This window comes from Ostrea edulis, chromosome 3 (assembly GCF_947568905.1).
Source record: "Ostrea edulis chromosome 3, xbOstEdul1.1, whole genome shotgun sequence".
In the NCBI taxonomy this organism is placed as follows: domain Eukaryota; kingdom Metazoa; phylum Mollusca; class Bivalvia; order Ostreida; family Ostreidae; genus Ostrea; species Ostrea edulis.
Window position 1 is genome coordinate 92,566,093 of NC_079166.1, and position 14,553 is coordinate 92,580,645.

Consider the following 14,553-nt stretch of genomic DNA (forward strand, 5'->3'; position numbering starts at 1 on the left):
TTTGATCACCTGAGTTAACTTAGAGGTAGATAAACAAGAGAATGCTTCATGTATTAGATTGAAGATTGAATGTTTATAGGCATTATACCTGTATACACTCACTGCTTCCTGTCTACATCATTTGTCCCTGAAGTGTGACCTCATGGTTGGGGTTTTTAGTCATTTTAAAATCATAATGTCAGCATTAAGATGTTATAATTTCTTATACAATACTTTATTTGTTGCTGTTTTTGTTTAAGGTTAAGTGAACATGATTGAAATATTATGTGAGTACACACCCTATGCTAACTACATTGTATCTGCATCTTTTGTCCCTAGGGTGTAGTTTGAATTGCATTAGTGTAAAGATATAAAGTTTTTTTTTAAACTGCTATGAGTATTGCATCTATTACATATATTTTAAAAGTCTATTACAAATGCATTTTAGAAATACTTATAGTTTAAGAAGACAGTCATGTTACATATCTAATGGGTAGGTTATTATATCTGCCCTTCGGGGGGGGGGGTTTAAAATCAAACACTTGATGCAGGCAAGCACAAGGTGACTGGCACCTCTGGCTTTTAGCTCTACTAGACCAGAAGAGCTTATGTTATGGTAAAGTGTCCTTTTTCCGTCCATCTGTCTCTCTGTATGTGAACAATTTTTAAAATGCTACAACTCCTACACATTTTGTCCGATTTCAATAAAACTCGGTGCATGGGTAGACTACATCAAAATGCACAATTCTGTACATTGGTTCTTAATTTCAATGAATGATGTTGCCATGGTTACAAAAAACGAATAATCTGAAATTCTTTCCAAAAACTACTCCGACGACAGTTTTGGTCTGATTAAAATAAAATTTTGTACACAAGTAAATTACATCAAAATCCATAATTCTATTTATCAGTTTTTGATTACATTAAATGGTGTTGCCATGGTAATACTAGAAGAAGAAGAATCTATAAAATTCTACATAGCTACAAAAATTCCACAGTTTTGACCTAATTTCAATTGAATATTACAAGTTCACACCAGTAGAGCTATAGTCTTATTAGAGAATTGGTTATAATTATACCATGAATCAAATTAAACTATATAATAAAATGAAGAAGAAAGAATGCAAATATAATACCTAAGTTTTTGGAGTTTTTTTTTCAATGACATATTAATTTCAGCAAATCTATTCTTATGTGTTATTTTATTATTTAAAAAAACAAACATTAATAACCATGATGTAGTGTTTTATCGATATCAAGAATGTTCACATCTATTGATCATGTATATGAAATGATGCATAAAACATTTTCCTAACTTTGAGAAATAAAATATAATCTTTAACTAATAAAAGTGTTATCTTCTTAGTGTTATTTTACCCCTGCAAATAAAGTTAGCCTGGTATATAGGAATTGCCTTGTCTGTCTGTTTATCTGCGTTTCTAGAGGAGGGATTGTCATGTCATAGCTTTGGAGAAAAAAAGACATTGGCTGCTGCTTATATGACACAGAGATGAACTTGACCATGGATTTGTCATGACCTTGACCTGGTATTACTTACATACAGTTACCAGGAGAAAATATTGTGTGTTGTAACCTTTATCAGGTTTTATTTAGACAAGGTCACAAGGAGAAAAATGTATGAAATTTTGGTGTGGGCCATAGTTGTAACAGAGAAAAGAATCTAACTAGACACAGAGGTTACTTTAAACCTAATGTTCCATCACTACTTGAGATCATTTTCATTTGATGAAGGAAGGGCGGTGATAAACTGTGGCTGGGCCATTTCTGTGTAACAAATTTAAGAATCCTATTGATACTATAGTGGCTCATGATTTGAGGGTTTGTCCTGCACCTGACACGAGTCAATTGGACATGCAGAACCTGTTTGATGAATTGTATTGATAGTATCAGTGTCATTAACTTTTTGAAATTGTATTTTTCTTGTTTGCCATAAAATTATGAATTCTACTTCTTTATTTTTTTTTAAAGATTTTTTTTATTTGAAAGGAAAAAATCATGAAATTCAATTAATTTCTTGATTGGTCAATTTTAATGTACTGATGGTTACTTTGTAGAAAATTTCCAGGGGAAAAAAGGGGGAAACATGTATATATTGACGTGATGTGGTTTGTGTGTTCCTACCCACTATGTAATTGCTGTTTATTTTATACATGTATGTTTACATATTGTTGTATCTATTACCCCCCCCCCCCCCAAGCATACCGGAATTAACGTCTGGTTAAGAACAGTGTTTAGGTCTGATCCAGGCTTTTCACAAGCAGTATTAAAATCAAACTTGCATAAATCATAGTTTATTAATATATGCGTTGACCAATGCAAACATTGATTGCTGCATCTTACCTACATATAACAAGGCAGTGACTTCGGTTTAGGGCAGTTCTTGACATATATCAATAAATATTGAAACCAAAATGAAATGTATGGTGTATCTAAGGCTGCTTTGTATGATGCATGCTTCGAATGCTGCATTTGACCTACCGTTTACAAATAAGTGACACCGGTTCAAAGAAAGTGTTCTGCTCTGTTTCCAGCTTATCTTTGGAGATATACAAACCAAAAAGATCTGAAGATGTTTTTCAGATCTTTGACACCTGTTAAGGAGTACGTTTTGGTCTGTTTTCAGCTTATCAAAAGGGGAACACAAACTAAACCTACTCCTGAGGTGCATCTACATATCGATGATAATTTCAATGCGTGTTTTGCATGTTGCATCTGACCTACATTGCAAGCTTCCGTGATTCATTAAGAACTGTATTTAATTTTTTCTTATCACAAGGAGTTTTCAAAGCAAACTTCCTTAGTGCATCTCTGTAAATATGGCTTCGTTTTGAGTATTCCCCACAGGGTGTACTATTTCCCTTACGAGACAGCTCTAGTTTTTACAGGTGCTTTGATGAAAATTTACCTCAAAGAAAAAGCCTATATGCTAGTCTGATAAAATGATGTTTTTTTTTTGTTTTTTTTTGGTTTTTTTTTTGGTTGTTTTTTTTTTTTTTTTTTTTGAGCTCCTACACAAATCATATTCAACTGTTCAACTGTATGCTATATATAATTGTTTTTGCATCCACACATGTTTTGTGAGATATTTTACACAACGAATATATATATACATGTATATATATTACTGTGATATGGTTTGTGAGTTTCTACCCATAGGTATGTTATATATAATTATCTACTATTAGTACTATTTCCCTTAGGAGACAGCTCTAGTTTTTACAGGTGCTTTAATGAAAATTAACCTCAAAGAAAAAGCCTATATACTAGTCAGATAAAATGATATGTGTTTTTTTTTTACACAAATCATATTCAATTGTATGCTATATATAATTGTTTTTGCATCCACACATGTTTTGTGGGATATTTCCCACAGAGACTTTATATATATTGTTATGATATGGTTTGTGGGTTCCTACTCACAAGTATGTTATATATAATTTTCTAATACACATCACTGTGGGACATATAACCACAATGTAATGACCCACAACGTTATCTATAGCTTTGAAACCAAATATGAGAAAACTTTGTAATTTTCCTATATTTGGGATGTACATCAAAATCTATTCTTAAAAATGTGTTTTCTTTTGTAATAAACCTATTAAAAATGCAGGGTTCCATAAACCATGTTTATGGATCATGACCCATAAACTATGCCAAGTACCTATATATATATATATATATATATATATATATATATATATATATATACATACATACATACAATCATACATACATACATATATATATCACAGGCAATTGCATCGCTTGGGGTCGAATTTACTATATAAAGAGTAAAGGTATAGAACTCTAAATATAGGGTACCTAAGTTAACCTATGTAAAAACAATAAATTAATTGGTATAAAATTCTACTTTGTATTTTAATTTATTCATACATAATCAATCTACATTAATACCAAAGTTCATCCCGAAATTCCGTATACTTCCCAAGATATGCAGAAATGAACTCGGAAAAATGCCTGTTATTTTTTGGTTGACCTTTAGCTGGGCTCTGACATTATACGACTACACAGAGTGTTTGAACATTGCAACAAGCTATCAAATAGAATGTACAGCATAAAATATCATTTCTAAAATGAACTTCTTACCCCAATTCATAAGATGAAGTCCGTAATAGCTCCAAGTGACCGACAATTTTAAATCGCACAAGTACTATGAAATTGATATTAAAGAGTTTTGAAGTGCCCCAATGACAATATCTTCGTGGTCTTTGGTGATGAAGACTTGAAACAGTCTGTTGAATTATCCGTGTGCACCTTTATCAGCTGACTTGTTTTTATTTTCTTAAGTGGCAATCTTTATTCGAAGGTTTATTCTATATGCAAACAAAACGAATTTCCTGGATATGTATACATACGGGAATATTATTTGAATCATAAACATTTATTTAAGCAAATAAAATTTTCCTGATTTTGTTTATATGGCAACAGGTTAAAAAGAATTATCTCATCAATGCGATTAATCATTTTGCTTTATAATTGTATAACTTTTGAAGGGTGCATTGAAAAATATGATTCCAAACCACAAATGTTAAACCAGTTATATTCAATTGTCAAGTCTTGTAAAATAACATTTTCTCCTGATGTATTTAAACAATTTTACTAGCAAGGGATATGTATCAAGCTGATGATCGATGAAGGTAAAATTGCAACTTTATCAAATGACATTATGCAATTAATCATCCATCATCATATCAACATAGGACAATGAGAACCCGCGACCTGGTCCACGAGGTGATATAACCTGTCCAAGGTCGAGTAGCCGCCGCGTGCAGGTCATTAAGTTGACCCGGTTGAAGATTATCATTTCCCATGTTAAACTGATCACGTATGATGACTTCTTTTATGATACCGGTATATAAATAAACCCAAACTGATACACAGCATGCATTAGGAACACGCATTTATATTTCTACACTATTTGTGTCCCGTGTCAATCATTTCAAGTTCTACCTTGGACGTGAGATTGTGCACCGATTTATAATTCAAAAGATATTTCAAATAATAGTTTCGTCTTCGAAATAAAAAAAGGCATTTTACAAAAATTAGTATAATTCTACGTCTGATAAAAGACCTACCTCTGTAATGTTACATGTATTCAAACTATCTCAGTCTTTCGTAGTTGTTTACAACAAAGATCCAGACATAACGTGCATTGTACACAAAAATCATGACGTAGTGTCTGTATACATGTAAGAAGCAAAGGAGCAGCATTTGTCAATGGGAAGTGTATCTACCTGGGGCTTGATTCACTAGACCTAATCATTGATTTTACACTGATATTTAGTACCACTTCGTTAGCGGTAAAATTCAACGATCATTAATAATAATAATAGGTCAAAATTATGCACGTGCAGTGATTCGGAGGTCAGTATTGCAGTAAACAGTGCATTTTGGAGTCATTATTGAAATTTAAAGCTTTTTTGAACCAACCAATCAGATTTGAGAATTGATGATAGAGGTATAACGATAGAATATATGACCTAAGACACAAAACAAATATGACGATTAAATACCTACATATGTCTGTTTAGGAAATCAAATATTAAAATCAATTTGGCAAACAATGCAATCTCTATTTTTTCAATTTCCAATCGTAATTCCGTGTTTCATTAACCAGACATTGTCTTAAATATCAACTTTGCAAAAAAACAATGCTTGTCTTATCACATAGATTTATGTTTGTTTACATCGTTGAACAGGCAGTTGTTGGCTTCGCAACAATGCTAATTAAAGTTAATTAAAGCTCAGCTAATGACCGATATAGAGGAGTGCCGAATTAACGAAAACTTAGTAAGGATGACAATTAACAAATCTGCTTCATGTCGACAAAATCAATGTCGTTATGCAAATGTTCCTTAGCCAAATTAAGAATATTTTCAAATATACTGGAGAAAACCAATGACGTATTCTCACGTGATGATAGCGGTCGCGTGACATGCTATATCTACATTTCAAAGTTAAAGCAATAAATCGGTTTGGAGCTAAGTAGAAAATACCACATAATTAAAATATAAAGGTATTAAAGGGGTAAAGCATGATCAGGTTTATTTGTAAAAAGGGTCGTGAGTGTCAGAAAAAGTCCTAGATTTGTTGATATTGTCCCGAAATATCGGATCTTGTCACATTTGAGGATATTATTCACAGAGAATGATCGATTATAACAGCACCAAAATAAAGCATACCCCTCTAACAAAATTAGCAGAGATTGCCTGTTTCCTCTATTGGTTTGACACAAAATATCAGAAAACGAGCATCAGCTTTTACCTGCGCCGAACCGTTGTTTTACGAAAAACTGACTTTGATGACGGTGGCAATTATAGACCAGTCTTTCTACTGTTTTACCTCAAACTAATTGCAACAGAAATGGGTTTTGCAAAACTTGTAGTGGAATATGCTTACAATGATCATATAAAAACCGAGAAAAATCGAGAGAGGGGAAAGTCGTCGATTTGCTAATTTAAATTGGAGCATTTTCATAGCATAAACTCTGTTACGGCATGGCTTCCATAGACGCAGAGGAGTTTACAAGGGAGATAATTGAAGTTATGTAGACGCTCTTTGTAGTACTGCATATATAAACTGTTAAGTCAATTTTATCCTCTAAAATGCTAGTTTGTTTCAGACATGTGCTAATTTTTTACCACTAATTACATATTCATACGAAAAAAAAAATGATTTTGTATAAAAGGTAATTAAGCCTAATGAAGTTCAACGTTATACGATATTCTATGCATACTATCCATATTATGTCTGATTCTTACAGACATCGGTTCCAAAACATCTAAAACCAAGTGATCATATAATCAAAGAACTACAATTTGAAAAATATAAGATATTGGAGTCTAACTTCTCTCCAAAACAAAAATATCGTATCAATATGTAAGCCCTCGCTAACAACAAACAAAAAAGTATGGAAAACAGTTTTTGTCATTAGTTGATAATGTTTAGCGTGAAATGTCGCAAAAACATAAGAACAACAAAAACGTATCTCTTATCAATTAATATTCCTTCAAACGTTTATATAATGTTTGGTTGTTTGTTTGTTTGCAGTTGCAGGTGAAATACCACTTGTAATGATTCTTTAACGTGCCAACGTCTGTCGCGATACGGGATCTCCGTTTTTAAGGTCATATTCGAAAGACCCGTGATTTTCACTTCGAAATGCCGAGCGTTTGGTGAAAGAGTAATGACATCTTAGGTTTGATGCAGCCATGACACGAGCGGCTTTGAAATTAGCTTCTAATTGTACATACATGAGAATATTTTCCAGCTGATTTAAGAAAATCAAAAGTTTTTCAAACATTTGGGTATTTGTCCCTCACAAGTGAATTGCATCGACTTTTTAATTTTCAGGTAGTGATAGAACACTTGAATTTGCAATACATCTCTTGGTGATAGTCAATATATTGTGAACAGGACCAGTGCCGTCAGAAATGACTCCATTGTCTCGAAAATTCGTTTATACAAAGACCTTGGAATTTCAACTTTCGAAAAACTTTTTCTTAATTTGTGTAGCTCGTTTTGAACTATTACAGTGTAGTATGGGGTCTCCGAAACTACCACAACATTTAGATGGTTCAGAATTGCTAACTTATCATTATCACAGATTCATTCCTGTACTACATGCAATGTGAAGATAACGAACAGTGATCAATCTCATAACTCCTATAAGAAATACAAAATAGATAGTTGGGCAAACACGGACCCTTGGACACACCAGAGGTGGGATCAGGTACCTAGGAGGAATAAACACCCCCTGTTGACCGGTCACACCCGCCGTGAGCCAGTAGGAATACTGACTGAATGACTGAGTTGACGGAAATCATCAATAAAATTGTGGGGGAAAACATGTATGGCGAATTCGGATGGAAGAATCCTTAACGCTGACACTGTATAAAGTATACGGTACTGGAATTGCCTACTATCAATTGACAACATTACTAAACGTGTGAATCAATATAATAAGTCTATCTGGACATAACAAATGAAGTCATTGTCTGAATCCTTAAATTTAATAGAAAATATATAATAGATTACTATTGTGTGTACCATTTCAGAACAAGTTGCTTCATAACTATAAGAAATAGTGGCTAGTATATGTAAAGGTAAATCAACTATTAAGTTATGTTTATATAGAGATACTAAAAACAAATTTTAGAAGCGAAAATTAATTTTCCACGAGCATTCCAAAATATCCAAGATCTTTACTGATGTGGTATACTTCCAATTAGAATAGAAACGGGGCGACACAAAGAAAAAGAATTAGAAGACAGAATATATACACTGTGTTCCTTAGATTGTGTTTCCGTGGGGGGAATAAATGGGGCGGCCCTTCGGATGAGATCGAACAAATTGAGGCCCCGTGTCACAGCAGGTGTGGCATGATAAAGACCCCTCCATGCTCAAAGGACATAAGCGCCGAGTATATCGCCCTAAATTTTACAGCCCTTCACCGGCAATTGTGATGTCTCGATATCAGTAAAATATTCTCGAGAGGGACGTTAAACAATATACAATCAATCACTTTTAATAGATTGTGTAGAAGACGGTATTCACGTTTTACCACCTTGTACTGTATACTTAAATCTCAGAACAGATTTTCTACTACTTTTACTCCACATTGTGTATAACAAGTCAACTTAGATTTTATTATTTTTTATTAACAAATTTCCCTCGCAAACCACCGAGTTTATACATTCCGTTTATATTTACAGATATTCTTTGATTTACAGAAAACAGTATGGGTAAGTATTGTCTTTGTTTTGCTATTATTTCTTTATCACAGTGACATACAGATCCGATGGATCGGGTGTTTTGAATTCGCATTTATACGATATGATGTATGTCACTATAATTACTGACTTACTGTAACAATGCGTGGCAAAAGCGTGCATAAAAATGTCACCGTGACTACACTAACCCCAACACAATAATATTTTTTCAAAGGGAAATTTGGTGTTTAAATCTACAAGTCTTAATCATGAATGATGAAGTCGCGGTCTTCGCTCAACAACACCTACTTTTTACTTCGACAAACACTGTACAATGTATATTTTGTACAAATTGTCTGATAGGAAACGTGGCGTTAATGGCTTTTCTATCCGAACTGTAGATTTCTCAAAGAAACTTATAGATATTTGTAGAGAAAGAAATGAGGAATGGTAAAAAACAATACCCTCGTCCCGGCTAATTTGATGCACCCGATTCAATTTATCACTAAACATGTAGCGTGAATTTTTTAATTCCTAAGCAAATCCTAACACCCGAAGAAAGTTTTTTTTCCAAGGTCACAAAAAGTAGGTCAATCATCACGGTTACAATGTCAAAATGGTTGGTACCATCTAAAGGTTTTGTCACAGAAAATACACATTAAATATGAAAAAACTCATTTACCATTCAAATGTTATGACCAAAGTTAAACATTTTGCGGACTCTCAAACAAACGAACAGAGCAAACACGATTACGGAATTATACACAGGGACGGATCCAGTAATTGCGGTTAGGCAGGGAGGGGGGGGTGGCAAGTTTATGAAGCAGGGGGTTTAAGGGCCGCCTTGAACTCCTGCATGGATTTTACAAATTCTATAGGGCTTGAAATATGTCTCCTAAGTAGTTAGTTTTACTATTTTCTGTCATTTAGGATAAAAGTGAAATTCATAAAATGACGCACGTTTTAAGGTTTTTTGTGGGTGTGTGTGTGCAAGGTCTCCCAATAAAAGTAATTAAATAAATCAAAACATTTTGTCATTTATTTCTCCGAGAGTGGAAGAAATTATTGCTTCTTTCATCGTTTACAATTTTCTAAAGAAAAATTCGCCACTGATACACACATGATTTTAAAATCTCAAACTGTTAAATAATTTTTATGAATTAATTATCACTTCTTTAACTGTCTCATATAAACAGTATCTCATTTTGTGACAGAATCAATGTTTACGAGTTTCATATTAACTCTTCTCATTTTCATCGATTTTTCTTCCAAAATAAGGCTTTACGCCTCATAAAAAATCATTCATTTGGAATTTTGGTATGAATAAATTAGTTTGTAAATGTTAACACCGTTCCCGATGATTATAGCAATTGTTTTTCTTTTATTTATTTTTTTCATGTGTGATAATAAATGATAAATCCCGGTTTTCGGTGATTTTTTATCAAAATGTACGATCCCCCACCCCCAATACACGTTTCCCCTTTGTTTTGTGCTCTCAATTTTTTATAACGCTAGAGCATCGCTTATCTCACCGTTTGAAAACAAAAACATTTCTGTTGCAATTAGTTTGAGGTTACGCTTTATTTTTGGCTAGATTGACTGGACTATTAGGGGTGATTTCAAAATCAACATATAAAATCAAACTACCGTAGCACACACAATATAAAAACTGTAGACTGATAGAATGTCATAGATAAATTAAGAAATTATTACTTTGGAAACATTGATCAAGTAGATTTACATTCACACTACTGAACACTTAACATCGGTAATAAATAACGAGACAATGTAATGCTAGTTTCCCCACGATACAAGTATATTGACCTATGCGTTGTAACACACGTTTTCATTGTGACGTCATCAAGTGTGAAGTACACAGAGTTACATCAAGAGTTATCTTCTTGTGTTTAGTAAACCAGAAGTGATAAAACAATTCGATAGTTTACATGACAAATGTTTTGGTTTCAGCTGTTAAAGCTTGAAAAATATTGTCTTTCTTTGTAATACTCATTATTACAACTATTGTACATAAACTTGGCATTAACACTACAGTTGATACCATTAATAATATTCCAAATGCCCTTTCAAAAGATGAAATGCTTCAAAATCATGCTTCACATTTAATCACATGAATCACATGAATGAGTTACCGCACTTATATTGGATCCCTAAACTTCTCAAAAATCCATACAAAGATACATCGCTGGATCTAGTAAATGTTCTAAGAAGCCCCTCCTCGTGAAAATATCAATTGCCGTGAAGGAGGAATTACAACTGTATTTTGCCACAACACATGCAAGAAGTAGTGTAAATCAAATGTGGATTCAAATCTAAAGAACTGCTTGTAAATTTAAAATTACAAAACCTTTTCAAATCAAAGACATCAAAACGAACGAATTGTCAGCACTTTACACGGTCATTCCTCGCGATAACTTTACAGCAAGACTTTGCAACATCATAGACAGTTGCTTCTTTAACGAAAATGGAAAACGAAAATATTCATACAATATGTATCTAATGATCAGTCATTTTGTTTATATCTCCCAACTTAATCGATACACAAGAGCTTGTTCTGCGTATGTTAAGTTTTTAAATCGGGGCAAGCTATTGACAAACAAGTTGGTACTATAGGGGTTTCAACCGTCTCGTTTAAAGTTAGCATTTCGCAAATTCTGTGGTCGTTATAACGATCTAGTTTACCAATACAATCTTTCATTGGGTCAAATGCTGTCTGACGTGTTTCATGCCGATTGTTAGACCGTTCTTGGCGCACTGATTTTTAATACGGATGACTTCGTGTACTTGATCAAAATGTAGGGCTCACGGCGGGTTTGACCGGTCGACAGGGAATGCTCACTTCTATTAGGGACCTGATCCCTCCTCTGGTGTATCCAGGGGTCCGTGTTTGCCCAAATATATATTTTGTACTGCTTATAGAAGTTATGAGATCACTGTTCGTTATCTTCACCTTCATTCAAAATATTACCCTATTCCCAATTTAGACACAATTGCTCTAAAAGTGACGTTAAACGTTATTTCAATCACTTAGCTTTCAGGTTTCTACAAATCATATTAAGAACAATGGGCCAGATATTGATGATGCACAGGGCATGATGTTTTTTTATGAACACGTCACGGAACTTCCTAACAATGTATTAACTAAATTGCTGAAGGTTAGCTTTCATCGAGACAAGTCAAAAGAATGCACAACGTCCAAGCGTGATGAGTAAACTGTGTTTTATATACTCCATATCTACCAGGACGAAATCTTAACAATGTAAAGCACATCTGACATGAATAAATCAGCAGGTGTAGATTTCATTAGTTCCCGTATCATGAAAGTCTCTACGAATGCAATATCTAAACCCACTGCCGATATCACCAATGCTAGCATCACTAATGACATTTTCCATTCACTTCTGAAACAAATTAAAGTCACTCCTATATACAAATACAAATATTTATTGGCACAAACACAATTACATTAATTGGCAAATGCCCATATAAGAAATAAAATAGAATGATCTATGTAACTACCAACCAATATTCATCTTTATCAGAAATCAGGGAAACACATTTACCTAATCAGGTACATGAATTCATTAACATGTTTTATCATATTTAGGAACTGAGTCTGGTTTAAAGAAATTGCCTTGTTGCCCAACATCATTAACTGACACTAACTTCCTGACACTTAATTGCATGGAATAAATAGTGCAAACCTCGTTGGCAGCACTTGACTTAGTCAATCATGATATCCTACAACAATTAAAGGTACTATAACTTTGATTCACACACAATGAAATTGTTTCAGTCTTATATCCAAACGACATATTCTAAGCTGTACAAATGCACATGATCTTCTGATATTTTACCCATCACCACAGGGACAACACAAGAGTCTATTTAGGACCACTCATATTTTTATTGCATACTCAATGACCTTTCGAGATATGTTAACTCAATTTAACAGCTCTAATATCGATTGCTAATTATTGATTGTATCTTATTCAACATCCCTTTCGAGATTTTTTCAGTCATATAAGGACGTCATCAATACCCGGGAAGGGCTTCAAATTTATGCCTATGCTCGGCGTATACGGCCATTGAGTAGTGAGGGATCTTTAGCATGGTACACCTACTATGACGCATACTATCCGTTTTAAGATCATCTCCGAAGACTCATGACATACACAACTGATGTTGTTATTTGGGAAATTGAAAACAGGTGTTCATAGAAAAACATGATTGCGAACAGACAAATCAAAGTGTATGCGTATGTGTACACAACAAAGGATGTCTAGGCTATAATATCCAGTGTTTAATACAAAATGCGTTGCGAAACATTAGAATACGTTGATATTAAAAAAGATATAACGTGTTAATAAAGATCAATCTCTTCATTATGGTTTTCACATCTATTTTTTCGTAAATCGTTAACATACAAGTTATCTACATTGCATAGCATTAAGAAAAGTATACAATGAAAGGTGAAGATAACGAATAATAACCAATGTCATAAAACTTAGAAACACTACAAAATAGATAGTAGGGCAAACACGGACCCCTGGACACACTAACAGTGGTATCAGATGCCTAGGAGTAGTAAACACTCCCTGTCGCCCTGTCAGACCCGCCGTGAGCCATATGTCCTGATCAGGTAAACGTAGTCAAAACCAATGTGCCAAGAACGGCGTAACAATGAGTATGAAACACCTCAGACAGCACTAGACCCGATGATGGATTGTATTGGCAAACTAGATCGTTATAACGAGCATATAATTTGCGAAATGCTGACTTTAAACTCGACAGTTGAAACCTCGTCACCCTCAACTTGTTTGTCAATAGCCTGCCTCGATTCCAAAACTGACCATACACAGAACAAGCTTTTGCGTCTCCATTCAGTTGAGAGATATAAACACCATCTGTAGTTGATAATGGAATATTGCGACATAAATATGGGAAGTTGACGATGGAGAAACTGAAATCTTCATATGAATATAAAACAGGTTAGGTAACAAAAAAGTACAGTTCATGTCCATGGGAATTCAAACAGACTGTTGGAAGACCTGATTACCAAAGACCACAACTATATTGTCATTGAGGAACTCCTGCATATTTTTTGTATCTTTTATTTGTAAGGGTTTTTATGTAGCTTAGGACTTCAGTATAGGTACGATGAATATTATCCATCCGACCCCATTGGCCGGAATATCAAATGTGTCTAAAACTATGAGTCAGATTATGAAAGTGATCACTGTTTAAAAACTTCTTCCTAATAATACAAATATATTGCTACGGCCTTCAATTTCACATTTAGATGTATCGACGACGTTTTATTTATCAATAATTATAATATTCATTCATATGTCGATTCGATATATCCTTGTGAAGTCGAAATAAAATACACCACATAGTCGTACACTTCTTCATGCTTAAATGTTTTGCTGAAAGTAGATATCAACGGCAAACTGACAACTTGATGACAAAACGGATTACTTTAGCTTCTCTATCGGCCCGTGTTTATGTAGCAATATCCCATTATCATCTGCATATGATGTTTATAGGTTTTCTGAATACTAGATCAAACTCAAAGGTCAAGGTCACAAGGGTAAAAATGATGATACCAACAGTCTTGTCAAATAGAATATGAATATGGAATATGGGTCGTATCACCCATGATTTTAAAAGTTATAAACAAGGTTCAAGTTTCAGACAAACAGGAAAAACCAGAGGTACTGTGAGCAATGTTCACTACGAATACCCCCCGCTTACCCCAATTTCCCAAAGGGTGTTGGTAATAGGTATAAACTACCTC

General features: G+C 33.9%; 1 protein-coding gene across 1 annotated transcript in view; it reads right to left on the reverse strand.

The window, feature by feature from the left end:
- LOC125673047 (uncharacterized) overlaps nt 1-14,553 on the reverse strand; it is a 424,666-nt gene that overhangs the window by 181,383 nt on the left and 228,730 nt on the right. The gene's annotated exons all lie outside the window — the stretch shown is intronic.